This window comes from Marmota marmota, unplaced genomic scaffold (assembly GCF_001458135.2).
Source record: "Marmota marmota marmota unplaced genomic scaffold, marMar, whole genome shotgun sequence".
NCBI lineage: Eukaryota > Metazoa > Chordata > Mammalia > Rodentia > Sciuridae > Marmota > Marmota marmota.
This window is the reverse complement of record NW_026000136.1, coordinates 352895-377573: the sequence shown is the minus strand read 5'-3', so window position 1 is coordinate 377573 and position 24679 is coordinate 352895. Positions and strand designations below refer to the sequence as shown.

The 24679-nt window shown below is 33.4% G+C and overlaps 1 long non-coding RNA gene across 1 annotated transcript; it reads right to left on the bottom strand.

Moving 5' to 3' along the window:
- Positions 1-13276: 13276 nt before the first annotated feature.
- LOC125611160 lies at positions 13277-20449 on the bottom strand. The gene is made up of 3 exons (XR_007341288.1): positions 20288-20449; positions 19397-19494; positions 13277-13918 (listed from the first exon to the last, which is right to left on the bottom strand). It is a non-coding gene; the product is annotated as an uncharacterized LOC125611160 (long non-coding RNA).
- Between the last annotated feature and the right edge of the window lie 4230 nt (positions 20450-24679).

Below are 24679 nucleotides of genomic sequence, written 5' to 3'. Positions count from 1 at the left end.
GATAATGTCTCAGGCTACAAGCTCCAGCATGGGGCTGCAGATTCTGATGGCCTGCATATTAGTGTGTGTGTGTGTGTTTGTGTGTGTGTGTGTGTGTGTGTGTGTGTGTGTGAATGTGTGAATGCCAGTGCCAGTGAAGTGATCAATGACTCACTGTGCATTCTTGGGATAGAAGAGGTGGAAACACTCCTTCTTCAGTGGGATTCCTGCTAAGGAAGAATCTTGTCTGCTGTTCAAGCAGGGGCATCTAGCTCAACATTGACAACTGACCTGGGACTGGTAAGCTTTGGGAGGGATGGTATAACTCTTTGAAAGAGAGTTGTGGAGAAAATAATAAATTAGAAAAATATCAGTGCTTTTTTTTGCGACATGTGTGATTTACCCCAGGGTTCCTGACCTCAGCAATGTTAAACTTAGAGACCAACAGCTTGTTTTTAGTGAGGAACTTGCCCATCTTGATGATGTTTAGTAATCCAATTCCCTGTCTTGAAAATAAAAAAAAATGCCACTAGAAGGCCCAATGTCCACTGGGTGTGACCACTGACATGGCTGAGAACTACTGAGCAGTGAGGCATGAAGCTAAGTCCACACCTGCAAAGGAGTTTTCATGGATGTCTCTGTGTCCACTTGGGGTCTGTTTAGGGTCTGCTACTGCTCACAGAGTCTGGGTTAGTGGGACTTGAAGGAGGTTTAATACACACCTGTTGTGAGAGAGTAATTGAACAGAGGCTACCAAATAAAACCCCCACCAACAGAGGCACCATCTTAATATTGTGGGATTATCATGGAGTTATTTCTGTGACAGCAAAAGTCAGTGGAGGTATCAGTGCTTTATAGCACTATGGTGATCATTCAGTAACTATAGCTATTATCAGACTTACACATAGTGAAAACCAAGTCTGACTACCACAAAACCTGAGTCTATTTGTCTTCGTATTTTCTTTTTTTGTACCTGGGATTAAATCAAGGTGCTTGCTACCACTAATCCACATCCCCAAATCTTTTTTTTTATTTGGAGTTAGGATCTTTCTAAGTTGACTAGATTCTTATGAAATTGCTGAGGCTGGTTTTGAACAAGTGATCTTCCTTCCTCAAACTTCCTTGCTGCTTGGATGAAAAATGTGTACCACTGTGCCCAGCTGAAGACTAATTCTTCTAGAATCCTGTGAGAACCTGAAGTACTGCAGCAAAAGAGATTTTCTCATACTTTATTCATTGTTAAAATTATCCTTTCCTGGGAAGAAGCACCTTGAAGTGTGAGATGGGTCCAGGGAAATATCTAACTTTCTGAGCTTTCACAGTGTGGCTGGGGATAGACCAGCTATTTCCTGGGTGACACAACTGTACCTTTGTAAGATTTACTGGCAGGATGGACTCATCAGTTCAAATGCTTTTCATTGACACCATTCTTCAACCATTCTTATTCTTGGTTTTTCAAATGTAACAAAATAATTGATTTGAAAAGTTTGCAGGGCTGTGGATTTCTTTTAAGAGAAAAAAGGGCAACTATGTTTCATCAGATACTGGCTCAGTGTTCTCTAAAACAGATGTCATATATATGCAAGCAGAAGGACACATTGGCACAAAGACACACAGTGCTTCACTTGGATTGTCTAGTAAATGCTATAGTATGTTTAGGTGTGGGTGAAGGGTAGTGTGCTTCATTCTCTTTGTGCAGGCCCTCTGGAGGCCCAGAGGCTCAAAGTCATGAATGGAAGCTCTGGGGCCTCAGGCGTTATGGGCCTCCTGCTGTCCATTCAGTGTGAGCATTCACACCCACTACATGTGTGGATTTAACAACAGGAAGTGTTGCATTTTGCTGTTCAATATATTTGTTTCTCAGCCACCTGGTTTCAAACTTGTGAACTCTGCATTTGATGTAGAAAGCTAAGTTGTATCATGCAAGACAATTTAAAAGCCAGAATCTGATGCCTTAAGTGTGACAAAAACATCTTTTGAATTCTTTTTATGGATACCAAATCCTGAGTAAAATTTTTTATCTAACTGCAAAGCAAAAGACATGACTTTTTGGTGCAGTGGTGCATGCCTGACATCCAAGCAGCTCAGGAGTCTGAGGCAGGAAAATCATGAGTTCAAAATCAGCCTTAGCAAATGTGAGGCCCTAAGGACTCAATGAAATTGTGTCTCTAAATAAATCCATAATAGGCTGGGATGTGGCTTAGTGGTTGAGTGCCCCTGAATTCAATCCCTGGTATCCCCCCAAAATAAAATAAAATAAAATAAGACATTAACAAAGACCATGCGGTCTATCTGAAGTTATGGGGGAAACTGTGATATGATCATAGACTTTGGGCATAAGACAATTTCATTAATGTGTTGGTTTGGTACCAAAGTGCCTTTAAGTCCAAAGATAGCTTTTGAAAAAAACAACATGATTTTAATTCAATCAATACAGAGGGATTGGGGAAGGGACAAGTGAACCTGGAGAGGTCCATAGGAGGGGAAAGCACCAAGGAAGGTTTGAGCTCCCTGCCCACTTCCATGGGCTCCTGGGTCAAGGAAAGTTGGACAGGGGATGGGGTTTCATGGAGTCAGCACTGCAAAACTATCTCAGGGCAATTGTAATTTTTTCTTTTCAGTATAAAGTTTCTGGTGATCAATGAGGTGTAATCTCACAACAAATGATTTTACAGTCTATAGCTTTGTGAGGATTGTCTCAAGTACGAATGATCTGTTGCTTGCTAACACTTGAAGCATACTTAATACTTTGCCACATTCCATACTTTTATTTGCCTCTTATCCAATATGAATTTTTTGGTGAACAATAAGACTTTTCCTAATAGAAATAGCTTTGTAACATTCTTTGCATTTGTATGATCTCTCCCCAGTGTTAATTCTCTCTTGTTGAGAAATGTGTGATCTTTGATAAAAAGCATTGCTATGTTCTTTACACTTGTATGACTTTCCAGCAGTATTAATTCTCTGGTGTGAATAAGGCATGATCTTTGACTGAAAGACTTGAGATTATATATATATATATATATATATATATATTGCATTTGTATGGCTTTTCTCCCATATAAAGTCTCTGGTGTTGACTGAAGAATGATCTTCAATTAGAATCTTTGCCACATTATTGATATTTGTACGGTTTCTCCCCAGTATTAATTCTTTGGTATTCAGTAAGGCATGATATTTGATTAAAAGCTTTGCCACATTTTTTACATTTGTATGAATTTTCTCTCATATGAAGTCTCTAGTGTTGAGTAAGAAATGATTTTTTATCAAAAGCCTTGCCACATTCTTTACATTTGTATAGCTTTTCCTGCAATATGGATTCTCTGGTGTGGAGTAAGGCATGGTTTTTGATTAAAAGCTTTGCCACATTCTTTACATTTGTATGGTTTTTCCCCAGTATGAATTCTCTAGTGTTGATTAAGGTTTGATTTTTGATTAAAAGATTTGCCACATTCTTTACATTTGTATGGTTTTTCCCCAGTATGAATTCTCTGGTGTTGAGTAAGGTTTACTCTTTGATTAAAAGCTTGGCCACATTCTTTACATCTGTATGGCTTTTCACCAGTATGAATTATCTTGTGAATAATAAGTATTGAGTTTTGATTAAAAGCTTTGCCACGTATTTTACATTTGTATGGCTTTTCTCCAGAATAGATTTTCTGGTATTCTGTAAGCTGTGATTTTTTATTAAATGCTTTGAAACATTCTTTACATTTCTAGGTTTTCTCTCCAGTATGATTACTGTAGTGTTTAAAACAGTTTGAACAACATTAAAGACATTTTCACATTTCTTATATTTGTAAGGTTTATCTCCACTTTAAAGCCTATGGTTTTTAGTAATGGATGAAGTTTGAGTAAAATATTTTCCACATTCTTTACTTATGGAGGATTTATCACTGCTCTGGTAAACAATTGAGGAATCCTTAAATGCTTTTACATATTTCCTTAACTTGTAGAGCTTTCCTCCAATATTAATTCTCTGGTGTTCAGAAATGCTTGCAGTTTTATTAAAAGTGCTTTCACACACCTTATATTTGTAATTTGTCTCTTGATTATGAAATCTTGGATAAATAAATTTTGGGCATGAGTTAAAAATTTTCTCACTTTTATCATTGTAAAGCTTTTTCATATGACTACAGGGGTGTTTTCTAGGATTTAAAAAAGGAGTAAATTTTAATGAGTTTCACAGAATTGATATTGTTTTACACCAAAACAAATATACTGCTAATTACTTAGGGTAGAGACCTGTCTATAGGTCTTGAGAGATTTATCATAAATATAGTTGCCTCTTTGAGTATCTACATCTACATTTAGACTAAGCAATAGTAGGTAAGTACAAATATTTCCACATTCATTATAATTCTGTGCATTGCTGCAAGGAGAAACTGTTCATTGCACCATTTTTGTTAAATAACAATCAGACTAATCAAATTCAGAAATTTCTTTTTATTCTTCTTCTTTTTTCAAAAATCTCTTGTCTACAGAAATATTTGTGGATGTTTACTCAATGGTACATTTCAAGTTATTCCAGTGACTAACTGAAGCTTGAAATAGACTCCATAGCAATTTTTATTATTATTTTTTAGAGGAAGGATATAATTCCCAAATGCTGTGCAGATATATTTAAAAGCACACACAGGTGCTCAAATGTGACTGCTATATATGCTTTTTCTCCAGCTGAGCCAATGCCCCACATCCCTACAGTGCCACCTTGCCTCCAACACACTATTGTCTGCTTTTAATTTGCAGGGGATTCTGCTGGCAGTTGGACATAATCATGGCCCTGATGTGCCAGATCACCCTTCAATAAGCCAAAGAGAAACCTGCATCTCAGCTGGATTGCTCAACTTTCAAGCTAAAATATCTATCACTGTGGGTGTTGCTAAAATTCTCTCTATGTAACTAGCTCACTGAAATCAGTCAGAGGATACTTTTAATTTGTTAAAAACCTCTTCCTTGGGATGCACAGATGAGTAGTGCTAGGGCCTCTGAAAAATCTAATGGCAAATGTATTAAGTTTACTGGGAACATGTATAAGATCCAGGAAGTCTGTGGGTCTCACACTTGGAAAGTTTTTCTGCTATGAAAAACCACTAAAACCACAAAATGCATAGATCTTCTGGGATTTGAACTTGGAGCCTGGTTGAAATCCCTGTTGCTATAAAAGATGAGGCAGTGCATGTAAGATGGAGCTGCTGAAAGGCATTTATGAACTGTGCATGAAATTAAAAAAAAAACACATATGGAAGTCATTAGGCAAGAAAGTATGGTATCTGGAAACTCACAGTTGAAATCCATCTGGTTTGGGAGTAACCAGTACATGTTATATACTACCTAGCTTTGTCTTAAGTTCAGCATTGCACTGGAGATAGTATCATGCATTGGAGCCATATAGCCACATAGCATCTGAGAGATGGGTGACACTTGCCAGAATGTCAATCAACCTGTCTGAAGAAAGACTCTTCCTGTTAAAATCGTATTCCTAACTTTGATGTACACTCCCTTAAATAAAGAATTGGAAACATTATCTATAATCTTTTTTCAGATCCTATGTGGTCTAGAGAATCTATAAGGTGCTTTATCTCTTTTAGTAAGTTCTGGCCCTGTCTCATACTCCATTACTAATTATTTAAGATATTTATTTTTTTTCAGGTGGCTCATCACTACCCAAGAATTAAATTACTCAGGTGGGTGCTTGATATCCCATGACATGGAGTGATTATGCTAACTTATGAGCCATAAATAGGTTGGTAACTACACAAATACTGCTTCCAGTTGAATTAAAATTATAAATGAATATTTACAAGCACCTTTGACACAAACTATCAAATTTCAGGGAGAAGGGTCTACAAAAATGGGTTTCTGAAATGGTAGAAAGAATCATAAAATAGATCTTTTTTTTCCTATAGAGAAGTTTCATTGTAAGACATGCCCCATTCAAAGGTGGTCTTACCTAGCCACTATGGCTGATTCACTTTTCTGAAGAGTTTTACAATTACAAGCTTGAAACTTTTATTGTTCTTCATTTGCCCCACACTCTCCTTACTGCTTCTGTTCCAGGCATGTTTTCTACCTCTCAGCATGAGCCCAAAAGAGTCTCAGAAGACTTCCACTGTTCTCACAACACCCTCGGTTTTACTTTTGGCTTGTGATGCATTCCTGAAAGCCATTTGGGCTGTGGATTTTCTGGGAGACTGTGCTAGAAGTTCCTGAGTCTTTCCTTTGTTTCAATTGTCATACATAACAGATGAGCTGTATGCTTATATGATGTGTTTTAGAAGGATATACTGCTTCTCTCTCTCTCTCTCTCTCTCTCTCTCTCTGCTTAATTATTATTGCATTTAAAAAGCAATGCCTACCAAACTTCCACCTTAAACACATTTAATGACTGAATAGTTCTTTTCAACAGAAATTTCTTAGTGAGGATTACTGCAGCATTTCCATTTCTTCTTAATTGGCATGTTTTTAGTCTGTAAGTACAAATACTATGCATGTGTTCAAATGATAAGAAAATTTGTCTACACTGTGTAGGAAATCGCCTCCTTATTACTTCATTAAACAGACATATTAGAATACTGCAATTTTATATTAATGATCTATAGACTTTTATCTAATGTGCACCCATGAAGACATTATTAAAAGTTTTAAAACATGACTGATTAATAAGCATTTTATTACTGTTTTTGATTTTTTTTAATTAAAATGCCTTTTTCTATTCTAATCCTATTTCTAAAGCTGAGCAAACTTGTTGAATCTTTATTTTCCTAAAGGTATTTTTAAGATACAGCTTCATAATGGCCTGTAAACATCACATATATATGTAGTTTGATACATGTTTTTGCATTTGAAAATATTGTGTATTGTAAGTGGTTGTACACAAAATACTGAGTAGTAAAATTTTTACAGTTACAATACGTATTAAAAGTTTTAACCAAACAAAAAGTGACTGGCACAAGTTGAGAAGTCACTCTTCTGAGATATTTGTGACAATGTAACCTGATAATTGTGTAATTTTCTGTATAAATAATTTTCATGTTTTTTTTCCTTGATTAAAACAAATTTTCTGAACTTCCCTTTCAATTTCTATTACTTGTTTAAAATTAAGTATTAACTGCCTTGGTATCCATACCTTCTCTTTATCAAGTTTTGCAAAAAAAATTATTTCTGGCTCTCCTGAAAATTTTTGGTTTTGATTAGAAGACATTCCTGAAAAAAAATTAAAATAGCAAGTTATTCCACTTACTACACTACTATATAAGTAAGTATATTCAAATACTCTGAATATACTTACTATATAAGTATATACTTACTATATAAGTATATTCAGAGTATTTGAATATACTCTGCAAATATAGAAAACTTTATTAGGTGGGGGGAAATAGCCAGAGAACAGTATGATTTAAGACCATTATCTCAAGAAATATATAGAATTTACTACAATATGTGTGGTAAGCCATTCTTATAGACTGTGGCCGCCATTAGAAGATGGCGCCGGCTTCCACTGTGGCCTGTGATAAACAACTCCTTTTATGGAGAGTTGGCGCGCAATCCCTTACCACCCTATGAGAGAGATCCACGTGGCGGCTTGGGATTGGGATGCGGGGGGCTTTATTAAGCTGTGCTTGGGCGAGTGGGGCGGCGGGCGCTAGAAGATGATACATGACTCAAGGCCTGAATAAACTGTTGAAAGAAGAATCCTGTGTCGTGTTTCCCTTGCCGGCGAGGGGTCGCGACAAATATGCTGGCAAAAGTTGTAAAAACTTTGAAAATCATCCTAAGAATTTATAGCAACACAGCTGAGGACAACATTCAAACTGAATAATGTTACCACAACAATATCAAATCACAGCCCTTTACTTCAACATATTTGGATTCCACCTCAAATGTTTCAGGAAATGAATATCTCTTATTTATTTATTTTTTATCTTTTGGTGGATTATTTCTTAAGATTGAATACAGGGGCATTCTATTGCTAAACTATATCCACAGATGTTTCTATATTTATACTTTTTTAAAATTTTGAGACACTTCATCACAAAGATGCTGAAATTTATTTCAAACTTGCATTTCACTGCCTCAGCTTCCCAGTTATATGAAATTACATTGATATATCATGGCACATGACATGTTTTTGTTTACTTTGTAATGTCCAAATATTTTCCAAACTGACTATACTGATTTAGTTTAACAGATTTTAAATAGAATAATCCCAATGAAAATAATAGCTCACCCAATAAAGGGTAAAATCAACACAAGAAAATAATATATCACTAGTAATTAAGAGTCAGAAAATTGATGTTGTTAATTATCTAAGCAATGCCAAATGACCAATTGAAAGATATTTAATAAACTAAATAGCAGTGTAGAAAACTGAAAGATATTCAGAAAAAAATAGCAACAGAAAAAGTAGAAATTATATACTAAAAATATTATTTTAAAAACAATGTCTCAGACTTGGGATACAGCTCAGATGGTTGAATGCTTGCCTCACATGCAAAAGGCTGGGCTTAATCCCCAGTACCACACACACAAAAAAGTCTCATAAATTAGAAATTTGAGGAAGAAAATACATCAAAGGCTAGTATTAATTAAAAGACACAGGTAGTGCTGGATGATGTGGTTCATGAATGTAATCCCAGAATCTGGGGAAGCTGAGGCAGGAGGATTATGAGTTCAGAGACCAACTCAGCAATGGTGAGGCACTAAGCACCTCAGTGAAACCCTGTCTCTAAATAAAATACAAAATACAGCTGGTGATGTGGCTAAATGGTCAAGTGCCCCTGAATTAAATCCCAGTATAAATAAATAAATAAATAAATAAATAAATTTAATAAATTTATAATCAAACCTTTAAAACTCTTCAAGAAAAAAAAATTGATATGACTAAGAAAAAGAGAAATTTTAATTACAAACATGTTCTTTTATGGTTAACAGTTGATTTTTTTTGCAGAAGACTTCCAGAAGGGAATTGGAGTATATAGGTATATATGTTGAAAGAAAAAGAAAATATGAACCTAGAATAATTTACCCACCAATTCAATTTTTTAAACTTTAAGAACAATACAGGCTTTCAAAATATGTAAATATTCAAAAATTTCTTTATTTCTTGACCTGCTCTAAGAGAAATAATCAATGGAATCTTTCTAATAAAATGAATCTGGACAACAGAAATCATATAAAATTTCAAAGCTCTTGTGGAAAAAAAATATACAAATATACATTTTATTTTACTTTCATTGTTGTACACAAAACATTTCATTCTACTATAGAGTTTGGAAAACTAAAGCATAAAATTATCATAAATCTTTGTTAATTAGTATGTTAGAAAAGCAGGTGTGACATCAATAACAAATCATGGCAACACATGTAAAGACACTGATTGTTTTAAGAAACAAAGTTAATTTAGTTTAGAATGCAGTGTAAAACTAAGTACTTTATTTTTTTAAAAATTTCTTTAGTTATACATGACAGTAGAATGTATCTTCACATATCATACATTCATAAAGTATAGCTACCTAATCTTTTGATGGTAAATTATATGAAGTTATGCTGGTTGTGTATTCATATAAGAGCATAAGAAAATTATTTCCAATTTATTCTACTGTTTTTAATTACTTTTATATAATTCCAAAAGAGTGAAAAAATAAACATCAAAGATAAAAAATAAAATAATCACCATAAAAATCTATGAACTACAAGTTAAGGCAGTTTTTTAATAGTAGAAAAACATATCAACAAAACTTGAAAACAACAGAAGTAATTTGTTCCTCATCAGTAATTTAAGTACACATAAACTAATTTGAAAAAAAAAACTAATCAGAACACAATGTGACTAAGAAGATTAAACCCAAAAATATGTTAATTATATGAAATGTAAATCTACAGAAGGTACTCTTTAGATATTAGGTCACAAAAAGACTAAAAAACGATAAAACAAATATTACATTTGAAATTGCAAAGATGATAATAATTATATAAATAAGAGAGAAAATAGAATATTACATAAAGATAAATATGGCCAATCCCTGGAATACAATCATAGTGAATATATTCATAACTGAAATCATATTTTTCACATATAGAAAGAAAACACAATAAAAAACTCAACATCATAGAAGGCAACAAAATAATAGTAGGAGATATCAATCTCCAATTAATGCAAGAAAAAATAGCATTGCATTAATATCCATGGAACAAAAGAACCTCAAAAAAGCATTAAAAACCCATTAGGTTTACAGAGGCAATCTTCTCTAGTGTGTATGGAATATTATTTCAAAGAGATCAGGTTAAAAGCACAAAACAATGTTAACAGATATTAAAATATTAAAGTTGCTTTCTAACATAACATAATAAGTTGGAAATCAAAAGTGAAAGTGATATCCAAAATTAACTAATATAAGTTTAAAGCAAAATTCAGCAATTAAGCAAGGCCCTAAGCAACTTGGTTAGACAAAATGAAATATAAAAACAGCTGCCAGCCAGGCATGGTAACACATCGCTGTAATTCAAGCATCTTGGGAGTCTGAGATAGCAGGACTGTGAGTTCAAAGTCAGCCTCATCAAAAGAAAGGTGCTAAGTAAATCAAGGAGACCATGTTTCTAAATAAAATACAAAATGGGGCTTGGGATATAGCTCAGTGGGCAAGTGCCCTTCTCAAAAAAGTGCTGTCGATGTTGCTCAGTGGTTAAGCACGTCTGTTACTGGGGGGAAAAAAGTGCCTATAGCACCCCAAATAATCTAAGAACTCCATATAATACCAACCAAATAATCAATGTTATTTTTACATAAAGAAATATATTTGAACAATTATTTATTTGAACAATTCTATGGAATATCCTAGGTGCATAAATAACTGCACATTAAAAATTTAAAGAAAATGCTTTCTTATATAAAAATAATAAAAGCCTCAGTATTAAATAGATTTATGTAAACTTGAGGTTAAATGATGAAACCAGGAAGAATAAAACTGAAAATACATCAATTAGCTCTCAACTTGATGGTCAAGTCAAAATATATTTTTACAGATCTATTCTAATTAAAACAACGTTCAATAGAGACCAATGTTGCAAGCCAATCAAATGTCATTTCACAAGACTGTATGAAGGCAATTTGGAATAAACTATGAAAAGTTTTCAAATTTTACAAAGATAAGAAATTATATAATATCCACAATGATTAACTTTTATGATAGTATGTTAACTGAAATAGTAATTCACGAAGAAATAAATACCAGATAATTCTACTTCTGAGAGATATCTACTGTAGCCAAATATACAGACCAAAAGAAATGACATCAGGGATGAAAAGGTGAGAAAAAGGAGCACTTGTTTGGAGGAAAAATAAACTTACTTTCTATGTGATACACAATTTTTATAAAAATATTACAAAAATTTAAATGAACACTAGTCACCAGTAAATTTAAAATATATAAGACAGTAAGTTCAGTAAAGTTATACAATTTTTATCACAATTAAAAATTTGACAAATATATAAAAGATAAACATAATTGTAAACATCTTTATGGTGCCATTAAAAAGCTAAAGTCTTACCCCTAGACAAAAGCACAGATTCATATATAGAGAGATGGTGAATATGCAATTAATTCTAGCTACTTGAAAGGCTGAGGAATGGAAATAAAATTTCAGCTTCAGCCACTTATCAAGAGTCTATTTTAAAAGTCAAAAGGGGGTGAAAATGTAGCTCAATATTATAAGAACCTCTGAGTTCAATCCACAGTATATGTATATATTTCTAGACCAAAATTAAGATATGTTACATGATTAAGCACATGAACAGAGTAAACAATCAAAGCACTATATACAAATCATAAATAAAACATAAATATTTATACATGTAAGTAAATGCATAGAAAACTTGATTGAAAATTGGCAAATTGTTCACGTGCAGTCAATTTCACTTAATGCTTTCCTAAAGTGACAAGTCATGATCATTTCTATTTAATTATAACATATAGATATAAAAATAAAAACAATATCACTGATGTGAGAAAACCTAATGAAAAACACTGAAGCTCTCTAAAGAGTGGAATTCAAAAAAAAGGACACAAGATTTAGAGACATGTTACCCACAAAATTGTGAATAATTGTATTACAATAGAAATCTTTCTTTTAAAATTTTGTAGTTACAGGTGGATAGAATGCATTTATTTAATCTGCTTATTTTTATGTAGTGCTAAGGATCACAGTGCCTCATATGTGTGAGGCAAGCACTCTGCCACTAAACTACAGCCCCATCCCTGAAAATTCTTCTTTAAACCACGTTTATCAGCTATACTTACATAACCACTAGGAGCAGGCATTGTGAAATACTGCTATTCATTACATGGCAGAAAAATTTCACAGAATATCTAGTATATGCATTCATATAAAGCTCTAATAAGAAAAATTTGAATGAATAAATACTTAAATTATATTAAAGAAACTCTTCTATAATATTAATATATTACAATGGTTTTACCAGGAGATATTTGGAAATGAGAAGATTTTCTAGGGATCCCCCAAATACAAATAAATGCCAGGTTATGCATATCCTCACAGGCAATATGAAATACTTTGTAGGGATTCTGACTGTGGAAATGTAAAGAGAAGCATTCCTCTGATGATCAAACTCCCAGGCATTACAGGCACTCTGTTTTCCACCCTTAGAATGCCCTGCAATTTCCCCTAGGAACTAGTAAACTAATAAAATACATGTGCAATGCCAAGTTGCTATGGCAATGCCCTGTTTGAAAAGGCTCTGGACTAGAGTGTTATCAGCCTCAAACATGATCTCTGGCACACAGCTCCTGGGAATAAAGGAACTCTCTTTTTAGACAAGCACAATGTTTCACTGAGCCTAAATCTGTCCACATAACAGTAAGTTTATACAATGGACTTTCTTGAGAGCTACACAAAACTCCCAACATTTCACATTGCAATTTAGTATATAACTGAGAAATAAGCTGCATAATATTGCTAAGTTTGTAACCTTCCTAGTAATAAAATGAACAGTATGTATTAGTGATGCCAATGACCTAAATTAACCTATTGATATAAATAAAGCTTGGCAGCTTGGGCTCTCTCCACTATGCCACTTTCCTGTATCTTTTCTCTGTTTCTTCTTTTTATTTTCCTACAATACTTTGTTAATTTGAATGTAGAGATATCACTGTAGAACAAGTACTAGCTTAAATAATTGATTTGCATGGTAAGCATAGAGCATAGAATGCTCTTTAATGATTGCAACAGAAACAAACCTAAGCTTGAAAAAATAATTTTTGTCAATTTTTTGTCACTGTGATTCCTCTTTGAAATTTGGATCTTTTCTCTGTATTCTTTGCTTCATTGATTTCTACCCACTTTCATACGTCTATTGTCAGGTTTCTCTTTAAATTCCAAGGCTATAGCTTTGAGAACACAAAGGAAACAAAGGATTACTTAGAGACAGAAAAAAATTTTTTTATGGAAAATGGAATATGACACATTTTTTATTTTCTTGGTAACTACAGAAGTCATTTTAATATTCTACACAATCATTTTCCCAAACTTTTTTTTTCAGACAAAAACACTAAAATACTTTGAAACAATTTTCATTCTCCACATTGTAGGCACTACTTAGAAAAAAAAAATAAGTTAAATATAAAAAGAAAAATCCTAACATTTTCTTTCCTACGTAAACAAATGCTGGATCTTTGTCCTAAAAACAAGAAACTAAAACTTTTTCATGCAGAATAGAAGCTACCATAAGATATTCTACAAAGTTAAAAAATTAAATTTTTTAAATTAGAAATTCTGAATAAAATTTAGGCTCACCAATAAAGAGTAGGTTTCTAATGATCTCTATCATCACATCTTCATATAAAGTCTGCTGAGAAGGATCCAGGCATTTCCATTTCTCTTCAGAGAAATCAATGACCACATCCCTTAATGTTAATGATTCCTAAAATAAAGCATATGATTAGTGACATAGTATTTAATTTCTTACAAATTGTAATGAGAAGTAAATGGCTAGCTTTCACATATGGTAGTGACCTCAAGCATTTAATAAGATACTTTTTTGTGGTGCTGGGGTTTGAAGCCAGGGCCTTGTGCATGCAAGGCGAGCATTCTACCAACTGAGCTATATCCCTGGCTCCAATAATTATAAGCAGTAAAATTGGTGGATAAATTTGGTACAATGAAACCCAGGGAGCAGCACATGTGAAGCAAAACACTGAAGTAAAAAAAGTGGAAAATAAAATCCAACATAATCCCAAAGGATAAATAATAGTTGCAATTTGTTATTAAATATTCAAAAGAAGCACAACCGAACAAAGCAATGATACTTGAGACATGCATAGCAAAAATGTAAGTAATAACTATACTCATATGTCAGTGGTCACTTCAGTGAATAAGAGACTTAAGAGATCACTAAAGACACATCAAAACTTCCACAGTTCACATATTAATTTAATGGTCATCTCCAAAGTTGTCTATCTTCTCATTATTTAAACTTACCATAAAACAAGTACTGTATTTAAAAAAAATATTTTTACTTCTTCAGACAACAACATCACCACTCACTTCTAAACAATAGAATAAGCAGTTAAAGAAAACAATCTGAAAGGTTCTGGCACCCTAAATGCCACCCTGGCAGCATGGATATACTCCCTTTTCCAGGGTCTCAATTATCTCAAGTGAACACTCACATAACCTGAAGTTAGTTTAAGGTTCTGATCTATGATGTCCTTTTTTCTGCAATAATAATAATAATAATAATAATAATAATAATAAATAGATTTAACCCAGGGGCACTCTACCCCTGAAATTCAATTCAAGAAATTTTATTTTATTTTTAATTTTGATAAATGAACTCACAAAGTTGCTTAGGGCCTCTGAATTACTGAATCTGGACTCAAATTTTTATTTTTTGTACCTCATTTTTCCACATCACTGTGATTACAGGTGTGTGCCACCACTCCTGACTCTACAACCACTTTTGATACTAAACGTGCAAATTTGCAGAACAACCAATATTTCAAAAACTAGTATTTCAATAATTCAATTCTGATGACATTTAATACAGATCCTACAAGTTTGAGGTTCAGTTTTATCAAACTTTACTAATTGAGGTGCCAGTTTCAAGCCCTAGAATAAAATAACATTTATATTTATGATTCATTTCTTATAAATTAGGGGTCTCTACATCTACACACTCAAGTTATTCTAATTAAAAAAACACACTTATGTATACCAGCTTTTTATAAATTATATAAGTCAGGAAGTTGACATTTGAAAACTTGCATAGAACATAAAAAATATCAGAGGAAATTGGGACACTATATAGGCCATTTTAGGAAATAACTGGTTGAAGATATTACCTCCAAATTTTCTGTTCTGCTACAGCAGTGAAGAGACCCCTTCCTATTATGATTTAGAAGATCCTTACTATTTGAAATATGCTGATTCAGATACTCATTCTGCATTTTTTCATTTTTTTTCCACCAAAAATATTTAACAGACACATTTACATTCAGGGGTAAGAACAAAATATTTCTAAAGAAGAGGAGGAGGAGGAGGAGGAGGAGGAAGAAGAAGAAGAAGAAGAAGAAGAAGAAGAAGAAGAAGAAGAAGAAGAAGCAGCAGCTTAAGTCTCTCCTCTATATCATTAGAAAATATTATTGAGTCATCTCATGTCAGCCCAAACCAACATACACACAATTTTCTTAAAACTCCTAAGTATTCGCTGGCTTCAGGGTAAAGAATTCTTCATTTGGAATTTTGATTATTATTATTATTATTATTATTATTATTATTATTTGGTACAGGGGCATTCTACAACTAAGATATATCCTAGGCCTTTTAATTTATTTTATTCTTTTTAAACCTTGTCTCACTAAGTTGCTACACTAAGCTTGAACTTTGACCTTTCTGCCTCACTTCCAGGTAGTTGTGATTACTGGCATGTCCTAATATGCCCAGAAAGATAAAAATGTGCTAACCTCTTTTGATCCATTTGCCTTTCACCTTCTTTATTTTCTTTTTCTGCTAAAAACAAGCCCTTGAGAGCCTGAGATTTTAGATACATCCATATCTTATGTTTGATGAATTTGCAGTATTCCAATATAGACTTAGAAAAAAAAGTTGCTTATTACCTATCTCTGAATTTTTTCAATCTGACATTCTAGAAATAGCTAGACACCAATGAAAATTATAGCCACAGATAGAAATAAGATCTTACATAACCTTCAATGATGTTCTTTTACAGGCTCAAAAATTGACTTTAGTTTGAATAAAATTTTATCCTAAAATTTTCCTCTATCTTTTTTTCTTTGGAAACGTTTTTTTTTAACTTTCAAATATTTCTGTTAAATTACATTTCATAGGTAATGAAAATGTTAGATTAAATGAGACATTCTCTACCCACCATCCTATTTACTTAAATAATTAGTTATCTTCCCAAACTTGAGGTACTACATTATGTCTTCCAATTGGCATATAGTTAGTATTTGCTTGAAGACTTCTGCAAAAGCACACTAGGATTTTTTTGTTTGATTGTTTGTTTGTTTTTCTGAATCTTTGGTACAGTTTATTCTCCTTTCAAATTCTGGCACCTTATAATCAGTCTTTCCTAGATGAGTAAGAAAAGAGGACAAAAATCATATTTGCCTTTTTTTTTTAAAGTTACAGAATCAATGGGTCTGAGCAGCAAAGTGTTTCTGAACCTAACATTTGGGGAAAATAATATTAATATTCCAATATTTGATCTATTTAGATGAAACCAATACAGAATATTCCTGATATCTCTAGAGGATCTAGAGTAACTAGCTAGTCCAACAAGGTGCTCCATTCCCTGAACACAAGCTGCTCTGAAAGAAGAGAGGACTACACACAAGTTGGTATTCTCTAGGTAATTCAACAAACATGAGCACCTTAGGTCAGCTTCATGTAATTTTTACACCATGGCTACTCAAAGACATGGTAGATATTACAGAGATATCATACTTTAAAGTTTCTTAAGGGGATGCTAGACTTGCTTTCTATGCTTATGAAAGACAAATAAACACAAAGTTCAAAGATTTTTTTATTTTAATGCCAAGATTAAACTCAGGAGTGCCTACACATTTAGCAACATTCCCCTCTTCTTTTTATTTCTTCTTCTCAATATATTGATCCTCTAGTTTCAGCCTACTAAAATGCTGAGATTATGAACATGCATCTTCACACCTGGCATTAGGTACAAATACTTTTTAAACTGTTTTACGTTATAACCACGTTCTTCTCATGTGAAAGTACAACCACACATATGCACGTGCACACACACACACTCACTTTTAAAAATTCCATCCAAACCTAAGAGGAAAAGATGAATTAAAACTCTGTGTAATTTGAAATATTCCAGGGAACCATACTTCATAATATAGTAAATTAGCTGAGAAAAGATGACTTTTAGGAAAATCATGCTTAGCACACACTTGGAAGATGCACTTAAAAAAATGAGTGACACCTGGTAAGGAAAAAGAAACTGAAACTCCTTGGACCACAGCTCCTCCCAAATATGAGTCAAATTTTCATGTCCTGATCCTGTCTTTAATATCCACTCTGAAGGGTGTAGGCAAGAAAGTACAGAGTTGGTTTCAGGCCAAGCAGAGGTCACCAATCTGCACGGGACAAAAAGTAGAATCCTGACTGTCAACCCCATTCTTAGGGCCAGAGGTGGCAGTATATTGAGCTCTATCAAATTTAGACTAGGGTTAAAAGTTTACAAAAGTGACCTCAGGAAAGCCCAGGTTCTCACAATTAGTTCTGACTACTTTTACTCAGCCCCTTTCTTCTGTTTCATAATGCCCATCTGTGAAGACTTATCATTGTTAAAAATAGTCTAGACCCTGAAAGTCTGAGGGAAAGGGCCTGTGACAGAGCCACTCAGATATCACAAAACCTGGAGATGAATCAAGATATTTGCCTGAGACAGAGATGAATTATCTCCCAGAATTTGAAGCCTACCTTGTATTCTTCAGTTGTTGCTCTGAGTCAATAATTATCACCCAATCACTTCTGAATGAATAATTTTTACCTGAATAGAAAAAATACCAAGCTAAGATCACTCTGCCACTGATTCTAAGGTGAAATAATTTTAATTCAGGCCATAGGACCCCAAAATAATAAAATATTAATTATATTCCTTCTCAGACAGAGCTTTCTATGTGCAAGAAGCCCTGGCCATAAAAGGGGACATAAGTATTTAATGTTGAATATAATGTTATATCAATTACCAGTGACAACAATGTCAATGACAGATTCACAAATGCAAATAATATAGTGAGAATTACTTTACATTTTTGGGTATCATAACCTTCATACTCTGGCTAAATGAGGCTTATTTGTTTGTTTGGTTCCAGGGATAGACCCCAGTGATGCATTATTGAGGAACATCTCCAGTTGTATTCAAAATTTACTTATTTATTCTGTTTTGCCAGAATCTCACTAAATGTTGAGAGCCACAGCCGAAGGGGCCCCAGCAAACTTTCAGACTGCCAGCTGATGATTGGCTCACAGCAGCCCCAGCAACTTCTAACTGATTGGCTCCTCTGCAGTGAGGCTCATTGGGCTGTTTCCCCGCCCTTTCAGACCACGGAGCTGCTCATTGGGGGACTTTTTTGGCTCCGCCCATGGGACCCAGCCAATCGGCCTCAAGAGCAGGAGGAGTGGGGGAGGTTGAGAGGCTTGTGGGAAGCTGGTAGTGGCAGTTGGGCTCTGAGGGTTTTTCCTGAGGAGCTGTTTTGTTTGGCCTGTGTGGTTCTAAAAATAAAGTTCGTTTCTTTTGACAAGTGGCTCCTGAATTGTGCCCAGCCAGACTGCAGCAACTAAGTCTTTGAGGCTGGCCCTAAGCTTGTGATTAACTTTCTTTAGTTTCCTGAATCACCAGCATTACAGGTATGCAACAACACATCCAGCTCATGTTAAGGAATATCGATGAAGCTGGATTTTAGAAAAAGTAGACAATCTTCTATAGCATCATAGTTGAAAGAAATAAAATGATAAATATATGTGTAACTGAACTTTTAGAGGTCATAAGTAAAACAAATACATAATTACAATAAGTTATAAATAAATTTCTATAAATTCTTATGATTTATAAGTTATCACAAAAATTGGTACTTTATAATAATTTAAGTTATGAAATAATTAAAACTTTTATTACATAATAAAATTATGATTATAATTTCTAAGAAAATTATTATACTTTTAACCCAATATATCCATAATTTTATAATTATTTGAAACAATGAAAATTGTTAGCTAACTACATGTATTTCTCATTAAACTTTCAAATTTCACACTTCTTTCCACTTCTAATACTTCTCAATATAGATCAGCCACATTCCAAGAACTCTAGCCACATGTGGCAAATGGCTGACACATCACAAGTATATACCTGAGTGCTGTGGTTCCCTGGACTGCAGAAAATTGAATGACTGAAACCCTCCTTTCTTATCAGAGGTGATAAAACATGTCTTCCATACAATATTTCTCCTTTAAACCAAATGAAAAAAAATGATATTTTTAGACCCAGGAAGGTGCTATAAGATGAGAGTTGCCTAAGGAAGGCCATTTTTTTCCAAACTGATAACTGTTAAGGTCAGTAGCCTTTTCATATATTAGACAGCAAACAACAGATAAAGCAAATCCAGGCCCGGGAGGGTCCTCATGTCTTCATGTCTGTCTACACCTTGATACTGAAATTTAGTTGTGAACAAAAAGATAAGGCCCAATGGGCCTTCATCCTAGTAACCCAGCTATGGTTGTCTGGTTTATCTTTTGTTTAGATTATACTGTGAGTTCAAGTACTAATAACATTTTCATGTCTACATGCATTTTGGCATTACTCAAAGTCATTTTATAGGACTTTCAACATTAAATCAAGAAAAATGAATTCAATGCTTCTTCCATGCCTAAATCTAAGCAGTTACCTTGAAATTAGCATGTTTCCTGTTTCCATTAAATGTATTTAAGCTATCAAGTGTTACAAAGCTATCAAATATTACAAACTAAGAGCTAATTAATGATTTTATTTATTTTAGAGAGAGGAGAGAGAGAGAGAGAATTTTTTTAATATTTATTTTTTTTTTAGTTATTGGCGGACACAACATCTTTGTTTGTATGTGGTGCTGAGGATCGAACCCGCGCCGCACGCATGCCAGGCGAGCGCGCTACCGCTTGAGCCACATCCTCAGCCCTAATTAATGATTTAAATGAACAGTTTATTAAGTAAGCCAAATTGAGACTGGGTTTATCTGGGCTATTCTGATTTCAGCAGAAATATTACCAGTGTAAACTCTGCTATTTGACATGGTTATCCTGTTCCTGGAATAGATGGCTGTCCACTGTGTTCTTTTCATTCTCATCCACATGGCCTCTTCTCCTTCATAAGCCTAATCTGAGCTTCTTCTTCTTAAGATGGTGGGATTTACAAAGAGAAAAACAGGAAGAATTTAAGACACTTTATAACAAAACAGAACAATATTTAAATGTGATTTATATTTATAATATGTTATCATTAAAGGGTACAAATTGAAGTAACAAAATGGGGAAAAAAAACTAATTACCTCACATATGACAAAATGTATGCCTCATATTTGAGAAAGGAGTAACAGAAGCTAGGGCAAGAGGATCCCAAGTTTAAAGCTAGATTATCAACTCATCCTGGCCCATAAGTAAATTAGAGACCCTGTCTCAAACTTAAAAAAATAAAATAAAAAACATCAGGGGATGTTTCACAGTAGTTAAGAATCCTTGATTTTAAAATTGGGTACCAAATAAAAGTAAATAAAAATAAAAAAGAATGTCAAAAACAGACACTCCAAAAAAGAGAATGTAAGAGCTATGAATGGTGGCAGATTTCTATATTCCCAGCAGCTCGGGATACTTAAGAAATAGAATTGTGAGTTCAAACCCAGTGCCAACAATTTAGTGAGGCCTTAAGCAATTAAGTGAGACTAAGTATCAAAATAAAATAATAAAAAAGATCTAGGATTTTGTTCAGAGGTTAAGTGCCTCTGAATTCAATCCAATCAAAGGAAGGAAATAGACTTCAATAGCCACCTTTTAAAAACAAACATAAGTGTTCAATAATTATAAACTAGCTCAATAGCTTTAAAAATTTGAAAATGGCAGATAAAATCATATCTTGAGACAAAATCAAATAGTATCATAAATATATGAAGCAAATAAATTCTCAAGAACTAAAGACAGAGTGAAAATTCTTATTTCTTTCAAGAAATGGCTATTGAAAATACATGTTCATTCCCCAGAAGAAGCATATGCTTATAAAAATTCCTGCATATCTGACCAATGAAAAGATATAAGGATATGGCAATGTTGATCCAAACAGATGAAATCCAGGACATGGAGAAAAGGCGATGCACATTGAGAAACATTTAATAAGAATAGGGTTAGAAAGACAAAGGGAATACAGTGAGAAAAATGATTTTCAGAACCCATTTTCATCATAATGTACCTAGTTTGACAAATATGTGAGCCATCACATAATTTTATGTAGATGTCACATACATGGATATTTTGCATTAATGCATGTTTAAAAATATGTAGATTGTGAGAAAATAAAAAAATACACAAAAGAACATAAAAGACTTGATCCTACACACCATTGTGTACATAAGAAAAACGCATCATTACCAAGTTGTAAAATTTCTTCTAAATCTACAATATTACCTCATTAAAATGTTAGCATATTTTACTTTTAATGAAAGAAGTGACCAAAGAAAAAATTCTTAAATTCATCTGGAATATTATATGTTATACATGAAATCAGCCCCAAAATTCTGAATTAAAAAGAACTTATTTTACAGTAATAAAAACCAAGAAATCATAATACAAAACAAAACCCATAGATGAATGTATATGTATGTAAAACTTTATGTGTACTTAATAGAAATTAAAAGGCCAACCAAGACTCCTTGTCATGATGGTACATTCCTGTAATATCAGCAGCTCAGGAGGCTAAGGCAGGAAATTCTCAAGTTTAAAGGCAACCTCAGAAATTTAGTAAGCCCTTAAGCAACTTAGTGATTTCCTGTCTCACACACACACACACACGCACACACACACACACATACACACACACACACAAAAACTGTGTATGGTGGTACATGACTGTAGTCTCAGGGGTTTAGAGGAAATTTAGTCAAGAAGATTTCATGTTGAAATCCAGTGTCAGAAATTTAGAAGATCTATAAACAACCTAGTGAGACCCTACTTAAAAATAAAGCATAAAAAACCTGGGGATGTAGCTTAGTTGATATGCACCCATGATTTCAGTGCCTAGTACAAAAAAATTTTAAAAAAATAATATAAAATAATGAGAGAGAGAGAAAGAGAGAGAGGGAGAGAGAGAGGTTTCTGATGTGACTCAGTGGCTTAGTGCCTCTGGGTTTAATTCCTGATACTAAAAGCAGTACAAAACCAATTGGGAAACTTAGGCAGATATAATATTGCTCAATTATAGAGCAATGCTAGATTTGATCTCCAATACAAAGACAAAAAGAATAAGAAGAATAAAATAGAACTTGGTTTGTAATGGAAATAAAGATATGCATCCACGAAAAAAAATACATAAGATAATCTATCTACTGTAGGGAGAGAGCCACACATTTACTTAAGTCAATTCCACAATAAAATTAGAAAATAATTAATTAATCAGTATCTTAGTTAAGTTGGTAGATTTACAGAATTTACAACAGAGAGATGCTGCACATTCAATAAGAGAAAAGCTGGATTAACTGAAATTGAATGATAGTTTTTCCTCAGCCCATATGAGGACTATCCATTGATGAATAACTAATGTGACACTAAGCACATGGTAGATTGCAAGATATACATCCTGAAGCTATTTATTGCACCCTGAAAAAAAAGTGTAAATTAGTAAAATTAAACCATGATTTTTCTATCAAACCAAATGTGTCTGTGTGCATGATGAATAAAAATGTTAAACATTTCAGTCTGCAGACACTATTTAATTACATATTTTTATTCAGAAATCCAAAAATATGTATCAAAGAAGATATGGAAGAATACTGAGAGTGCTTCCCACATGGTGTGAGGTCTTTTTGTTTTTGTGGTACTAGGCACATATATTCTAAATATACAGTTTTATATGTTGCTTTCAGTATCCATTAAGAAAGTAGAAAAACATGTATTTTATTGCCTTTTATACTTTTGTTTTTACCTTTACTTGTCTGTTTTCTTAATCTACATTTCTGGGCCAGCAATTATAAATAGTTGGAATTGTGTTGCTTTCCCCTGTCTCCTGTTTATTAGTTCTGTTGAGCTGAACTTTCATGGATATCTTCATGCTGTCACACTAAAAGTCACTCAAAAGATCATATTTTAATGAATGTATACTGAGTGAATTATGAGCTATGTTTCTAATGGACACATTGTAGTAACACATTAATTACTAAGCAGAATTAAACTGAAACAACTCACAATCACCAATGAAGAAGTCACAAGTTTTTAATAGGCTTATCAGATGTGATGATGACCTTAATAAATTTGAGTACAAACCCTGAAAAGTGCATCTGAAAGTAATTATATTGGTGTCATCTAAAATTGAAGAAATATGAGCTAATTTATTTTTTAGTTACAACATAGCTACAAAAATATTAAATGTTGTAAAATACTGTCAGGGACATGACACTAACATAATGATATGTCATATATTTAATATAGTAAGTAATACTGAAAGATCATAGAGAAACATTACCCCCCAAATTGCTACCCCCCCAAATTGCTGCCACAATAATAGTTATATACTGAATGAAAATGTATTTCTCTAAGTAAAATATAGTTGTATTTGCAAGTTTTAAATAACATCAATTTAAGATGCAAGATCTAGCCGGGCAAGGTGGCACATGCCTATAATCCCAGCAGCTCAGGAGACTGAGGCTGGAGGATTTCAAGTCCAAAGCTAGCCTTAGCAACAAGAATCTAAGCAAATCTGTGAGACCCTGTCTCTGAATCAAATAAAGAATAGGGCTGGGTATAAGGCTCAGTAGTTCAGTAGCCCTGAATTCAATATCCTCACCACCCATCAGAGACTTTGATGGGAAACTTTAAAGATACCAATATCAATGAGGTAGAAAAGTAGAGAATAGAAACCTAAAATTGATCAAACTACATTCATTCAATGCAAAATATGATAGAAAACTAGCCAACAAATTGACCAGCTTTAAACAGAGCAGGTTAAAAAGCTGAAAATGTAGCAGCCAATCTCCAAAATATAAAGCAAGAGTGATCAGGATATGTCTAACAGTAGAAAACCTCCTTCTGAGAAAATCAGTTTTCTTAGTTCCAAATAATAAAATGTATTCCTACTAGATTCATAAGAAAATAATAGTTAAGGCAGAAGTTACCAGAAATAATGAAAAGCAAAGAGAACATGTTACTGTCTAGCATGAAGGGAATAGTTTCTCGAAGAACACAAATAGTTTACATCACAAGGAAACTGGTACTGAGAAAAGAATCATGAATATACTTACATATCATTCAGAAATTAAAAGCTGCCTGACCATCCTGTTTCTGATGCTCAGAAAAGGCAGGGAAATTTCAATTACGTGTTATAGCAACTTTGTTTAATGTACTCAAAAGTACTATTTAATGCTGATCTCATTATCATGATGGAAATTTTAATATACAGATT